Here is a 13,871-nt window from a genome sequence, read left to right on the forward strand (position 1 = left end):
ACACACACACACACACACACACACACACACACACACACACACACACACACACACACACACACACAGCCGGTCACCACCAGCCTTTACACAGAAACCATACTCAAACAAGCAAACTGATATATATTTTGCGATTTGATACTCCGGTTGTATTGGAACAGACACCAATGCAATATTTCACAATCCCCTGTAGGTTGTATTTTTTCTCGACTTTTAAGCTTTTGAAACAATACAATAAATGGTAGGCCTATACGTTACGGCCAACATGTACAAGAAGCCTGTGTTTTGCCACCGTAAACATTCTGCGTAACGACATTGTAAGACACGAATGATAGCAACAGCCACACGTAAACAACATGATTCTCTCCATTCTAGTTTTTTTATATACGTCCGTACTCATTCTTCTTAAATCGTTTGTGTCATTGGAATAGCACGAGCACATGACATGTCACATGCGCGCGCGCGCACACAAGCACAGACACGCGCGCGCGCACATGCGTGTGTCGAACGAAAGACGGAGATGGAGAGAGAGCGGTTTATTATGAAAATAAATAATATTTAAGAATATAGGTTAACAAATAGAAGTTAGCGTGGCTCCTGTCACGGACTTACAACAGATTACTGGCCCTGCACTCTGGCTGAAAAGGATGTTTTGTTCCTTGCAATTCTGTGATGGTCAATTGCTTTTATGCACCCAAATAGAGGGAACATTTTGCATTTTAAGCCATTCTGCGTTTCTTTGTCATATTCACGGGCTGTCATAGCTACAGGTTGTGTTGAATTTGCAATGCCACTCATCGGCGTATGCCTATTGAGCTTGGCACGTGGACAGTTATCCTTCCCGCAGAGAGGCGCAATTGAATGCTAGTAAATACAAAAGCTGGAGACCAGTCAGTTTCCCCCCTTACCCTTTCAGTATTGTGTGGCCTTACTGCTACAAGGCCCATACGTCTGGAGTCCTCTTTTGATAGCTTATACACGGGATCTTGTAGTTCGGACGGGTTCCATGCGGTTTATGCATAATTTGCTAACCTAGGGTCCTCATTGTTTATAGTCTTAGACTGACTACTTGGAAGGCGGCTCTTCTACGAATACAATTGTATTTGTTCTTTATGGTCCCCTGGCAGCCGATTTGTCACGTCCTTTTTGTGCTATCTTCTATACCCCCTTATAAAACGTGCCAACAGTGCTGGCTCTCCATTTTTGCCAGCTTCTCAGATTGCTTAATGCTCGCATGTTGGATGGAGCCGTGCATGTTCCCTCATCCGCGTGGCTTGCTCCAGCCCGGGCAGATCCTCATGGCCAAAAACCTATCTATACCATGGTTTATGTCCATCAGGTGCTCGGAACGCTATTACATACTGGTATATCTATTATCACAGAGAGAGAGAAATAAAGAGCGAGAGGAGCGAGAGAGAGAGAGAGAGAGAGAGAGAGAGAGAGAGAGAGAGAGAGAGAGAGAGAGAGAGAGAGAGAGAGAGAGAGAGAGGGGGGGGGGGGGGGGGGGGGGGGGGGGGGGGGGGGGGGGGGGGGGGGGGGGGGGGGGGGGGGGGGGGGGGGGGGGGGGGGGGGGGGGGGGGTGAGAGAGAGACAGACAGAGAGGTACAGCGACAGAGATATAGAGGAGAGAGGGGGCTAGACAGACTGACAGACAATAATGATAGAAAGAGATTATGCCTTCTGATAACATATTTTACGTTTGATATTGTTTTCGATATTTGTTGCTTGGGGTTCACTAGATCTGCAGAAATAGGCCAGTAAATATTATTATTATTTTTAATTGTATTTAAATGATCATTCAACCATAAATTATGTCAATAAGTAAAAAGAAGTAGGCTCCAATTGTGTTGAATCGTGTTATTCCTATACTTCATGGCGCACCGATGAAAAAAAAACTGTGGAGAACAAAAAGGACATATTATTTCCAAGTGCATTTCATTAATATAACTTCAACATTGAATGTAACGTGATAAAAAACGGCAGAGGATTTTTATCTAGTTGAACAGGCACTTATAGTTAGCTCTTTGGTCAAGAAAGTGAGCAGACTGAAAGCGAGGGATTGTCTATGTCTTACAGAATCAACAATATAATTATCATCACAAAGAACACAGGGGGACTCAAAGGTTAATTTTATTTTTGTATCTTTTAATTTCGAAGACAATTAATGACATGATGATATCCGTTATGAAGCAAAACGCTTAAAGGGCGTATTTTTTCAGAGATAGAGGGAAAATCGTTTTTAAAATTATACAAACAATCGAGACAAAAATTAACCAAAATCAAATACAACATGAAAAACTTTATAATAGCACATCAATATCTGCAGGGAAAAAACACACATTTGAAATGCATAGAAATTACCTTTCATATGCCTTGTAGCCTATATCATTAAAATAAAACATGCAAAGTAGTCCATGTGCAATAATTGATATAAAGACAAACGCATGCATGTCGCATGCTGTCAATCTAGGTGTTCTACATTTGTCAGTTGAAGTCAACGGAGTGTGCACACGTTTGGCATTGCGACCACTGGTTTGTGCCACCTATGGAATGATATTCCGTTCTCCTTAGACCTATGACAATGCATGGCTTGTCATACCGTAAGACTTTTAAATTTTGTAAATGTCCAAAAGGCTAGAGCTAAATATTATATGTAATAATGAAGTACCTATATGAGCCTATGCATATGTAAATATAGGCCTACATAACGTAACATATTCTTAAATAAGCAGGCCATGTATTGAGTTGAACTTGGATTGCATTCAGGAGTTTTCGTATTGCATACTATTTCAATGGTTTAGGCAAGTTAACGTTCGGGAGAATGCTCATGCGTTGAAACGATAAGAAAATACATATTTCTACGTTAAATGTGTTTGTTTACGTGTAACTTTAAGATCATGCAATAGTTAAGTCTCCGCCTGGGAAACGATACGCCCTGCCTTTTTTCATTTAATTGTATATTTGACTTATTATGTGTTTGTTATTCAGGGTAAAAAGGGTTTAAAGTTAAACATCTTGGTTAAATGATGGACGAGTTAAACAACGTCGTATGTTGGTTTCTGCATGTTGATGGGAATGGCTCTTTGCGTTATTCTTGCATAGGTTGTTGGTTTTTCAATGTCATTTCGTCTTTTGATCCCCTTTTGCGGTGTTTGCTATAGCTTACAACAAGACAGTTCAAGTTAAATAATGCGTGTGTAGGAGTCTGATATCATTCTATAGGACATAGTATAATAGCCCACTAAAGAATATCCAGAATAGTAGCGCTATAGGTTACCTGAACGCATCATTTAGTATGAAGTCAATAAGAAAACACTCGGGATGCTCTACAGCCAACCATCACTATAACCAGTTTATAACAAGAACGATCACCACAACTACAAAGTTTCCTACCATCGCAGTCACCTTTGCTTCCTTCTCCGTCCCACAGTCCATTGTCTCCACTTTTAAAACAAGGAAGCCTTTAAGTTGTGGGTAAACTATCTAGTTGTGTTACTGATGTGTTTCAACAATAAGAGTTTGGCAGCATAGGCCTACTTTAACAGGAGTCTGCATCGTCGAACGCTCCCCGCTCTACACACGATATGCCCATATAGTCAATAATAATATTCTTCTACAAATGAAAACACCTTTTGCCGAAGCAGCCATCACATTTACACTCTTTATTCCGACCCGTGCCTTATCAGCCGTTCAACAAGATATACAAAATACACAAACGGGTTGGTTTCTTTCCCCCTCTTATAAAAACGTATATACCGTGCGTCGTTTTGAATCCACTATACTTGTTCAGAACATTTCGAAGAAAAAAAAACGAGAAAGATTGAAGAAGAGGGGAAAAACCAGCGATAGTGAGTGGATCTCTCCGCGGCTATAGTGTTAACTTTTCCCCGTCTTTCTCCCTATCATCAAACTCTTACTTTGCGCTGTTCTTTAATTCCATATTTTTCTAAATTCCTGATCATTACTTTAGTCTTTTTTCCTACTTGTATCTATCTATCCATCCCTCCCTCCCTCCTCTCTGTGGCTCCCTTCCTCCCTCCCTCCCTCCCTCCCTCTCTCCTCTGCTGGATCTTATTGATCCAGAAGGCGGCTAATTAGCCCTTCCCTCCGTGCCTGTGTAATGAAGCACATGCGCACTGAATTAATCACAGCCATTTTTTTGCAGGAAACTAATTAGCAGGAATAAAGATCCAAAGAGTTTTTTTCTTTTCAATCATCAGATCTCACTTTCACCTCTTCCTCGCTCCCTCTAACACAAGACTCATCGCCTGCTTTGCATCCGAATTATTTTGTATATTGCCTTTACAACTAATAGCCGACTGCTCCGTTTTTACACTCGGCGACAACAATGATCTTTCTTTTGCCATCCTAAGCGCAAACTGACCAAAAAGGGGGACTGTCTCCATGGGATCTTTAGCTAAATCGACTCAATACTGGATTAAAAAGCGAAGATCACCAAACGGCAGCGAGAAATTGTAAGTTTCAACTTTGCGTTTTGTTTCTTTTCTTTCTGTTTTCACGGTCTGTTCTTTCCACTTCTCTTTCTGTGAGTCTCTATTCCCACTGCTCGTACAGCTTTCACCTAGCGGGGCTGTCGCTATTCCTATATTCTTACAAATAGCCTATACTGTCGATCACAAGTTCTCTCCGTACAAAGCAGCTTGGTTTATTCGCTCTTTTTCTCTTATCCGTATCGTTACCTGTGTTTACATCTGCGTTCGTCCCCCCGGTTCTCCTCGTCAACGGAAGAAAAATAGACAGCGATCCACTGCAGACTGTTGACCGCTAGACATCGCTGGCTTTAAACCACATATGTGCATTACGCCGGGGGTCGGGGGAAAAAGGCATTTGAGGGCTGAAAGAAGAAAGAAAGAAAGACCTAATCTAGAACACGAATGCTTGTGAAAATGGGTTTGCTAGGCAGCAGACGTTGGGTCTGGGCGGCAGCTTGCACAGGAGCGATGCCCGGAGAGGAGCTCCTATAGTCCAGCCTTGGGGGTCCGTGTGAGTGCGTCCGGGGGAAAGATATAGGGGGTACACCGTCCGCTTTAACGTGTTGACACATCAGGACACTCGCCACGTCCAGGGTTTTCATGCTTTTCGTCGACTTGTGTAACTCCATTTTTTTGAAAGAACACATTTTCTCCCACCGACACGAGTCTAAAACGTAGGCTACAATCCATCCGCCCTAGGACTAGATCTACTTCGGCTACTAGTCCTCTTTCCCCCCCACTTTGGCAACCCCTTTTCTTTCGTTTTTGTGTGGCACGTTAGTTTCTTTGAGGTTCGATGTTTGAGTCGATTCTTGTTCATGCCCTGGCCGAGTCACATTCGAATCGATCGGCATGCGTGTGTGCGTGTGTGCGTGTGTGCGTGGTCTGTGTGAGTGCGGTGTGCTGTTTGTTGCGGAGTCTCCTTGTCAAGAGCGGATCAGCTAGACCTCGGATCCGGCGGAGCCCGACGCCGAGCGGCGGCGGCTACGGCTCTGCAAAGCCCGGAGATCTGGTTATGGTGTGACCCCTTAGACGCGAGAACACTTTTTTCTCGCGTCGTTTTCCCCGCTTACGGACCGGAATGAATGTTTCTGATCTGGAAAACAGACACGATGGATTCAAAAGCATAGACTATTACGAGCGTATAACCACGTCTTGGGTTATTTGCGTGCGCCAAGTCAACATGACCTGCTGTATAGTTAGGATACATGGACTGAACCAGACCTACATTTGTATCCTTTCGCCAATAATAGCGACGCGAAAAACGATGCATGGTGCCAAATAGGCCGTGTTGAAATATAGTTAAAAAACGAGTTGTGTCTATATATATATTATACACACACACACACACACACACACACACACACACACACACACACACACACACACACACACACACACACACACACACACACACACACACACACACACACGAGAATACTTGGTTAAAATGACAAAACATGACAATATACTTGCTCCCTCGATGCAGATGCGCATATAGGCTATAGGCCCTATCTCCCAAAGAAATATCTTTCAAAAGTAACCACAACACTATTGTTGATTTGGGACGGGATTGAGCTATTTGTCTTCAATGCATAAAACCGTCTTGGGCTTTACGTGCCTTGAGACGGGCTGCGAGTCGAGGATGTGGAGGTTTGGAAGAAAGGGGTGGGGGGGGGGGGTGGGGGGGGGGGGGGTCAGAGAGCAAGGAAGAGTGGAACAGGGGTCACGAAGCGAGTGAAAGAGAGATTAAAAGGCTGAGTTCAAATCGTGCACCAGCGAGTCACACGCATAAAGAGTTTGGTCTCGATGGGACAGAGAGGAGAAAGCTACCGGTCTAGCTTCGACCATAGCCTACTTAAGGGTCAGCCGTGATATTTTATTTTGCTTGAGCCCCTTCCCTGAAGAAATGCATGCAAAAAGCTGTAGCCTTTTTACTCACTTCGTAAATTGTATTGCCTGCATGATCCATGCAAAGTATATAGGCCTAGTGATACCTGAATGATATGACAGGAGTTCGAATACAGACACCGCCATATGGAATAGTAGACGCGATAAAAAGGGGGAGATGGTTTGATAGTGGGATGGGGTGGTGGGGGTCAGATAGCCATGGGCTATAGAGAGGAGATCACACAAACAGATCCCCTTCCAGATCCTCTGCCTAGAGCGACTAGAGCAATATCTGCCTCTTAAATAACTCGGCCATAGAGACTCTCTGTTGGATTATTATGCCCTATTATCTTATTTAAAAAAAGATATAGGATACTTTTTGCATGCATCTATCGCCTTAACTCCCTCTTGTCGGTCCGTTATGCATGTCTATAATAGTCAGGACGGCGTTACGCGCAGGTAGCCCTACTATAACGCAAACTCGAGATCTCTCTCATCCTTTCTCGATCGACCTTTCTTTTTTTTTTTTTTCTTATTTCTTTCCTTTCTCCCCTCTCCTTGTTTTGTTACAATCAGCAGACATATTTGAACGCATCTACCGTCGGCATATTTTTTTTATTGCGAGTAGACCTTTTGCCATTTGGTGTTATGATTTCATTCCAATTTTGTATTCCTTTTTTAATATGTATCTCAGTCTTGATTCGAATCGTTTGTAGGTTTTCGGGCCTCCGCAATATTTTATGAAGCTTTTAGCATTGGTTGATTTGCAATACATTTTTGTGGTGAAATTATGGTTAATGCATCTTTTTTTTTATCTGTGGAGTGTATGCTTCGTTTTTTTATCATAATACAATTGTTCTAATGAATTGATGCTCGCAGTTTTATTGTTAAAAAATAATCAGTATAGATAAGCAGAATGAGGATATAATATTAACAGGCTTCGCGAGGTTGGACTAATGTAGATATTGGATGCTTCTATTTGTCTGTTTTGGCATTGCATTAAGGACATTTGAGTCAAGTGTCATATGCAGACTATTGCTTATTGTTTGAAGTCCTGTTTAAGAGTGGCAATATTTATCTGTGCGTGTGTGTGTGTGTGTGTGTGTGTGTGTGTGTGTGTGTGTGTGTGTGTGTGTGTGTGTGTGTGTGTGTGTGTGTGTGTGTGTGTGTGTGTGTGTGTGTGTGTGTGTGTGTGAGAGAGAGACAAGGTAGATAGATCCTCTGGTTGTCAGGCCCCTCCTTTTTCACTCATAGTCTCTCTCTCTCTCTCTCTCTCTCTCTCTCTCTCTCTCTCTCTCTGTGTCGGTCTCTCATTTTCTCTCTGTAGCCTCTATTATGTATTTCTCCCTGTATCTCCCTACTTAACTTTCACTCTCAGGACTGACAGTCACGATCTTAGCTGGGGAGAGCCATCTTTGGGTGAACAGCATGCCACTTTGGATGTTTTATTTAGTGTAATACAATACAATTCACAAATGTCTGTTGTTGATATTATTATTATTGTTGCATTATTATTTTAATTATTAGAATTATTATCAGAATTATTATTATTGTTAAAGGAAATGCAGTGATGAGAATGTTAATGAGTGAATGGATCTACATTCCCATTTGCGGCATAGGGTGTGTGTGTGTGTGTGTGTGTGTGTGTGTGTGTGTGTGTGTGTGTGTGTGTGTGTGTGTGTGTGTGTGTGTGTGTGTGTGTGTGTGTGTGTGTGTGTGTGCAGGTGTGAGTGTGTGTGTGGGGGGGGGGAGCGTGTGTGTGTGTGTTTAACCTGGGGTCTTGTTGTGACTGGTGGTCCGGTGTCCGCTAGTGTACAGATCTATCGTATGGACGAAAGTGCAGGGACAAGTTATTGACTGAACAGTTGTGTGTGTGTGTGTGTGTGTGTGTGTGTGTGTGTGTGTGTGTGTGTGTGTGTGTGTGTGTGTGTGTGTGTGTGTGTGTGTGTGTGTGTGTGTGTGAGAGAGTGTATGTGTGTGTGTGTGTGTGTGTGTGTGTGTGTGTGTGTGTGTGTGTGTGCTTGTGTGTGTGTGTGTGTGTGTGTGTGTGTGTGTGTGTGTGTGTGTGTGTGTGTGTGTGTGTGTGTGTGTTTGTGTGTGTGTGTGTGTGTGGGGGGGGGGGATTGTGTGTGTGTGTGTGTGCGTTGGTGCACATGCTATATCTGAACCCTAGTAGCCCCCATTTCACCACAAGTACTTGCTTGATTATTTTTTGTATTTTTGTGGAATGGCATGCATGTATCATCTAATCTATTATCATGCAATAGCATACATATTATATTTATAACAGATATCGATATATTGTATGCAGTATTTATAGAAGCACAAATGTGCTGAACACTGACTTAATAGAAAATATTGGATTCATAATTAGAGTTGAACTAAAGACAGGGGATTTTTTTTTAGATGATTTTTCTTAAACCTTTTATTGCCATCCATTGATTGGAATTACTTGCCATTTAAACACTGTGTATATATTCAGTCAGTTTGTAAGCACATCAAAATAATATTTGTTTTGTTGCATTGTCCTGGACAGATTGATTCATAGGCAGTTGACTCTGCTGTATGTATCGATGCATGTATGATATTGTATGCATGTATGTATTCGGTTTTGCAGTACATCGGCCCCATATTATGCACACATATGTACATGGCTGCACGCGGTATAGCCGGGCTCGCTAGGGGTTAGTCCCACACTGACCCAGCCGACCGCACACCCCACCACGAGCCCACCCTCTCTAGGACCCTGGAGGCCAGCATTCCGCCCTCCGTGCGGACGCTTATCATCACAAAGGACAGAATGCATAAAACATGGAGGATACATAGACACACAGGCTGCCCAGGTTGCCTTTTCCCTCCCCACTCTGAGCCCCTGGAACAATGCCCGGGCCCCTCTGGCCTGTGGCTCTGACAACACACTTGCTCGCCGTTTCATCCTCCCCTCATTTCTTTGTCACTCTCTCTTCCTCTTTCTCCGTGTCACGGCGCTGCCTGCCGTGATCACCGCATGCCCCTGTGTCATATTGTTTTTGTCCGCGTCGGTCAGATCCGTGTTGTGTCGCCTAAGAATTAAAATACTCGGCGCGTTTGGCGTGCCTTTGTGATGCTGTAGATCTGTAGCGACAGAACGGCCCACCAGCTAGCATAACATACAGAATGGAAAAATATGATTTATAACTGACCCGTATTTAGATCTCATCTGTGTTAATGGTGTGCATGAACGATTACATTTGACCTTACAGTGTTAAAAATATAATTGATACAAAACTTTGGTATAGTTTAAAAGGAACAATTGCATAGTGATTGACTACCACTTTTTGATTCTTCATAGACTGTTCTATCTACGGATAATCTACAGCCAAAAAATGAACACGTCATGTTTGGCTTTGTATATTTATGCATGTGTCTGTGTTCATGGGCACGCATGCGTACGCACACATGTTTAGCTTTAGCTACAAGGCTCTCTCAGCTGTTATATTTGCCAGTGGGCAGGGGCCCATGGTTAGGGATGAACAAGAGAGCCCAATGCTTGCTGGAGCAAACAGCTGCCTTGCTCTGTCTGCCTCATTCATATTTATGCTGTGCTCGAAAATATATTTTTTGGAACTTCATAGCAAAACCAAACATTGTTATACATTGAAACCATAAATAAACAAATTCTTTATTATGTCCCCTATTTCATACATTTGATGTGACGTGTTATAAGGCTCTCTGCACCAGTGTGTCAGTCTATGGCTTGCTTTCGAGATGGAGGTTGGTGTGTATATTGTGTGCTTGTGTTGCTTTGTCTGCTCTGTGTGACTACTCCATAGTTTTGTGCTGCGGCAGCCGATGGAGAGTTTGTGTGTGTGTGTGTGTGTGTGTTTTTTGGGTATATGTGTGGGCATATGTGTGTGTGTGTGTGTGTGTGTGTGTGTGGGTGTGGGTGTGGGTATGGATGCGGGTGTGGGTGTGTGTGAATGAAGGCGAGGCTCTAGAAATGGAGTGTTAAGATGTGCTGGACCCCGGCAGGTCTGTGGCACTTCCTCTATGTGTACCTCACAGCTTATCCTACTCAGGATTAGAGAAGAGCCGTCTCTGCAGACCTCCAGTCCCCTTACACCCCCCCTATTTTCACTGGATAAAAAAAAAAAAAATCTCAACAGAAAGCGTGATTCATTTGCAAATGTGTGGCAGTCTGTCCATGTTCTCAATGGAGCAGAGAGAGAGAAAGCGAGAGTGAGAGAGAGGAGGGGCCAGTCAGAGATGATGTATTTCAGTGGTGAAGACTCACTACTGCACAAGGCATAGGGGTGCAGCAACGGCTGTTACCTGTCCAGGGAAATGGATTTGAATCCAGCGTTCCTTAGTCCTGCATGGAGCCTCATGGGGTTTGCCCGCGTTGCGTTTTTCTCATTGATACCATTAATTATATTTATGTTTGTGTGTGTGTGTGTGTGTGTGTGTGTGTGTGTGTGTGTGTGTGTGTGTGTGTGTGTGTGTGTGTGTGTGTGTGTGTGTGTGTGTGTGTGTGTGTGTGTGTGTGTTTATGCGTTTGTTATTTTGCAACCTATTTGTCACATGGCTCCTGAGGTGAGCAAGATTATTGTGTGTTCTTGTGCCCTGGCCCTGGGTGAGTGGGTTTCCTAGGAGTGAAAGGGTTAAGAAGCTGGGGGACAGCCCTCTTTGTCTCTGCGGCCCTCTTCTCCATTGTTGTGGTGGCATTGAGCTCGGTGCACCTCACTTGACCACAGCAAAGCAATAAAATGGCCTCTAAGTGCTGCAGCCCCCCTAGCCCTCTGATGGTTACTCTCCATCGGGGCTCCAGCGATATCTTTGGCTTTTTATACAAAGGCCACTAGCACACATGCAAACACAGTGAAAGAACCCGAAGCGCATGGACGCAAATCAACACAGACTTACACTCTAACACAAGCCATAATCATTTATAGATGCACACGTGCAAACACAGAATGAAAGAAAAAACCGAACGCAGAGACACAAACCTATACAGACATAGCTCCGCTGCAACACAGAATTATTCAGAATGTTGGTCGGTTTTTATCACAAATATCTTCATTTTGGGATTTTAACAACTGGGATTTTACTCTTTATTATGCAACTCATATTGCTTATTAACATGTTTAAGACATATAATAGTGATACAAAGAAGAATCTCATCATGAAAAATGAATCAATCAGACTTTTCAAAAATAATCTTCATAATGTTCAGTTTGAATAATGTGTGGTATAGTTTATCAAATATAAATGGGTTTGGTGTCATACTTTTGAAGGTAGGTGAAGGTAGACTATTGAAGTCTCAGCCGGGCTGAATGCGAGAGGAAATGGCCATTCTAAAGCCAGGCTCCCAGTTTATATATTTTTGATGAATACTAACAGTCAAAAACTACTGTGTGCACCACAATATCATTATTTCAGTTTCAGAGGGTTATAATATGATAAAAACTGTTTGATTGTGCAGATGATTGTTTATAGCAGTGTCCCACCTCGACAGACATTGTAATTAAAAGGAGAGTGCCGCGCGTGTGTTTGCCCCCATACCATCTCATCTTTTTAAACCGGCATCTTGTTGTAAGACTGGGCATGTCAGAGGATTTGTGGACGGGTTGTGATTGGCTGGATTTATAATTGGCACTGTCCCATGTGTAAACCCTCTGCGCCAGGTGTTCCTAAGGCTACATTAAATGTTACACCAGGCTACAATTAAATCAACACTTCCCCAAAGTTACATTATTATGCCTCACATTCATCTATCAAGACTGTCTCTCTTTACTGTGCAGCCCCCTTCCTCCTCCATGGTGTACACAGACTGGCACACACACTCACCCACCTACACACTCTTATATGCACACACACACACACACACACACGCACACACACACACACACACACACACACACACACACACACACACACACACACACACACACACACACACACACACACACACACACACACACACACACACACAAACATACTCTTATATACACACACACATACATGCACACCCACACCCGCACACACAAACACTCTTATATACACACACATACACGCACACAAACGCCCACACCCCCACACACACCCAAACACACACACACACACACACACACACACACACACACACACACACACACACACACACACACACACACACACACACACACACACACACACACACACACACACACACACACACACACACACAGGGTTTCTCCCCTTCTGCACTTCTCCTTCCCTGCCGGGCCCTACTGTACCTAAAACAAACACTCTTCCTCATTTCGCCTGTGTTAAATGAACAAACACAGGGACCTCAGTGCCTCATAATAAATTGATTAGAGAGAGGCAGACACCCACTCAGCAATACCAAACACTAGAGATATAGCAGTGTTTTTTCTGCATGTCCTAAGGAGAATAGTCTCTCTCTCTCTCTCCCGTTCCCTCTCCCTCTCCCTCTCCCTCTCTCCGAATGCATTCCAGCCCTGTTTTTAATGCACGGCCTCTCTTCCACCCTCCACCTCGGCTGTAGCCATTTTAATGGGGCCGGTGAGTCTCATGACAGTGACGGACCTGCGGCCTTTTACATATTCCGCCGGCGGCCGATCCTCGGCTTGTTCTGCGAGTGCCTTTCTTTTGGGGGGCGAGCAGCAGCAGCAGCAGCGGAGACGGGGACAGGGAGAAAGGAAGGGAGGGCGGGGCAGCCCCCTCGGGGGCCGACAGGGGGCTAGACGGCCGTGACAGGCGGCCGACCCCGGCTTTGTGACGTCACACGCATCGTCTGGTCGCCGTAGCATTCATGTTCCTTGTGGGTTTTAATGAATGGAAATAGGAGGGGGGTTGAGGAGTGGGTACTGGGAATCCTTCCCCCACCCTTCATATTTTTTTTAATCTGTGTTATTTTTTATAATCAAATTATGATTGTATTGATTGGATCTACGGTTGTATTGTAATATTGCAGTGTGAACGTGTGTCACTCGCATGAATAGAACCGATACCGCTGCCTGCAAAGGGACAGCAAAGCAAACGAAGCACCCACGCAACAGGAAAACACTGCACATCCTGACCACATTAAGGAAGTCGGCTCAGGCCGCGCTGCTCGTCTGTTCCGGTCTTCTCTTGACACGCCGGTTTTTATTTTAACCAGTTATTGGACATGGGAAAACACTGTGCTTTGCATCTCTCCCCTCCTCAGTGCTCGCATTCAGCCACAGTGTTTTAAATTGGCACCGTATTGCAGGGTGGGTAGACGTAGAAGAAGCAAAGAATATACATCACTCTCATCGTGTCATTGTGCCTCGCTGTTCCTTTTGGTTTCACGAATCCTCAATTGTCATAACACTTAAGATGGAGAGGAAAAGTGGATGAAAAAGGGAAACATGCAAAGAAGGAGCAAACTTCCAAATAATAAGCTATAGGTTGTCACCATTGACGGGAAGGCAGAATGTAAATGTTCTGATCTGCCTCATCTGCATTTTTTTCTCCCCCTGTCAGGAG

The 13,871-nt window shown here is 44.0% G+C and overlaps 1 protein-coding gene across 1 annotated transcript in view; it reads left to right on the plus strand.

Annotated features, from left to right (window-relative positions):
• The first annotated feature begins 4,052 nt into the window (after positions 1–4,052).
• zfhx3b (zinc finger homeobox 3b) overlaps positions 4,053–13,871 on the plus strand; it is a 134,991-nt gene continuing 125,172 nt past the window's right edge. Inside the window, exon 1 of the mRNA XM_030378032.1 lies at positions 4,053–4,472. The gene's annotated coding sequence lies outside the window, so the exon portion shown is untranslated. The remainder of the gene's footprint in view (positions 4,473–13,871) is intronic.

The sequence above is a fragment of the Gadus morhua genome, chromosome 14, assembly GCF_902167405.1.
Source record: "Gadus morhua chromosome 14, gadMor3.0, whole genome shotgun sequence".
Classification (NCBI taxonomy): Eukaryota; Metazoa; Chordata; class Actinopteri; order Gadiformes; family Gadidae; genus Gadus; species Gadus morhua.